The sequence below is a fragment of the Macrobrachium nipponense genome, chromosome 20, assembly GCF_015104395.2.
Source record: "Macrobrachium nipponense isolate FS-2020 chromosome 20, ASM1510439v2, whole genome shotgun sequence".
Taxonomy (NCBI): Eukaryota; Metazoa; Arthropoda; class Malacostraca; order Decapoda; family Palaemonidae; genus Macrobrachium; species Macrobrachium nipponense.
Genome location: NC_061089.1, coordinates 67,486,984 through 67,489,401, shown reverse-complemented (window position 1 = coordinate 67,489,401; position 2,418 = coordinate 67,486,984).

Below are 2,418 nucleotides of genomic sequence, written 5' to 3'. Positions count from 1 at the left end.
AGAGAGAGAGTGAGAGAGGTTCATTTGAATATCAGCCCGAAATTTATAAATCTAAATATTTTAAGGCGTCGTCTGGTTCTGTCTATCAGTTTTACATCTATCTATCTATCTATATATATATATATATATATATATATATATATATATATATATATATATATATATATATCTCCTTCACCTTTTTTACCTTAAAAGATATTTTTTCTATTCCTAACCTGACGCTATTTCTACTAGTTTTTTTTTTTTTTTTAGTTTAAGTCACATCTTAATTAATATATGCTGTACTAGTCTGTAGCCGAAAGGGAAGAAGAAGGTGAAGAAGATTAAGAAGAGGAGGAGGAGGAAGAGCAGGAGGAGAAAGAGGTGGACCAGAAGACAAAGAAGTAGGCGGGAGGAGGAAGAGGATATTAAAATTAAAGATAAAAAATCTCTGGGGTTTTTTCACAATGGCGTCTGTCAGTTTACGCTGGCAAGGCCCATCGCCTGAAAAATTTTTCCAGGGAACACACACACGCATACACGCTTGCAAGCGCACAAATATAACACAATGAATGCACAAGCATACTCATACTCACGTGTGCATGCACAAATATAATTAACTTAGAGATAGTTATTTCACATTCACCCTTGCTAGTTTTATGATTAATAACCATTTTTTTTTTTACAGTTAAAATTTATAAGATACACGCACATACACCCTCGCTCATATACAAATCTTACTATAATGGGCGTTATGTCTGTCTGTCTGTCCGTCTGTCTCGGCCAAACGGCTGGTCCGATGGGCGTGAAAGCTTGGCAAGGTTAAAGTTGGGACGCATAATATGTAATGTTTCATCCTACCCCCGCCCACCCCCCCACCCCCCCAATGGGCGTTATGACTCCGTCCCTTTCAATAGACGGGTGGAATACTGTAACCGAAAATTCGAGCAAAACACTTGCCTTTCCTTTCCCCCACCTCTCTCTCTCTCTCTCTCTCTCTCTCTCTCTCTCTCTCTCTCTCTCTCTCCTGGGTTTATAGTATTTTGACTCTGTTCGTGTCTCCTCTCTCTCTCTCTCTCTCTCTCTCTATCTCTCTGGGTTTATATTATTTTGACTGTTCTGTCTCTCTCTCTCTCTCTCTCCTCTCTCTCTCTCTCTCTCTCCTGTGGGTTTATAGTATTTTGACTCTGTTCGCGTCTCTCTCTCTCTCTCTCTCTCTCTCTCTCTCCTGGGTTTTATAGTATTTTGACTCTGTTCGTGTCTCTCTCTCTCTCTCTCTCTCTCTCTCTCTCTCTCTCTCCTGGGTTTTATAGTATTTTGACTCTGTTCGCGTCTCTCTCTCTCTCTCTCTCTCTCTATCTCTCTCTCCTGGGTTTATAGTATTGACTCTGTTTCGTCTCTCTCTCTCTCTCTCTCTCTCTCGTCTCGTCTCTCTCTCTCTCTCTCTCTCTCCTGGGTTTATAGTATTTGACTCTGTTCGTCTCTCTCTCTCTCTCTCTCTCTCGCGTCTCTCTCTGTCTCTCTCTCTCTCTCTCTCATCCATATATATATATATATATATATATATATATATATATATATATATATATATATATATATATATATAAATACTATAACACATGAGTTTATAGTATATTGACACTGTTCGTGATGGTTCTCAGCTAGTATGATTAACATACAGAACTTTTTTTTCCTGCTTTCTCTCTTACTGTCTCTAAAGATTTAAAAACCTTTCTGGTCAAATGTATTTAAACTCTTATATACACAAACGCGAATGATTTTTCCATTCCCTCCGAGATCAGCGGAACTCAGCCGTTCATTCAAGTTACAACTCGAAGAAAGCCGAGCATCGCTAACACTTTTCCTCGAGGGAAATTTTATACTTCTTTTTTATTTTTCTAACTCGACTCGAGTCCGAGAGACCTTTCGTTCCGCCGTCTCTAATTACCAGAACTTCGCGGTTCCTGGTATTTTATTCGACTGGTGATTTCTCAGATTTTCTATTATGAAAGGATTAAATTCCCTGGTGGTAATTGTTTATACCGTGAAGGTGGATTATCCAGGAAGGTGAATAACTTTATTTTTTTCTATCATTGTTACTTCGTTCTGATACCCCAGACCAGAGATCGATTCCCGACCAGGCGTCAGAATGTCTCCGTCTCTGTCTTCATCTGATTCTACGTGAGAAATTAAGGAGAGCGTTGTATTTAATAAAGACTGTATATGTGTCTTGCTAATATATATATATATATATATATATATATATATATATATGTGTATATATATATATATATGTATATATATATATATATATATATATATATATATATTATATACATACATCTAATGAGATGAAAATATATTCTCTGAAAACAGAATTCCATCTAATAAAACTAGCTCATTAAAAGCCTAACCAAAATATAGTATTTATTTTATAAT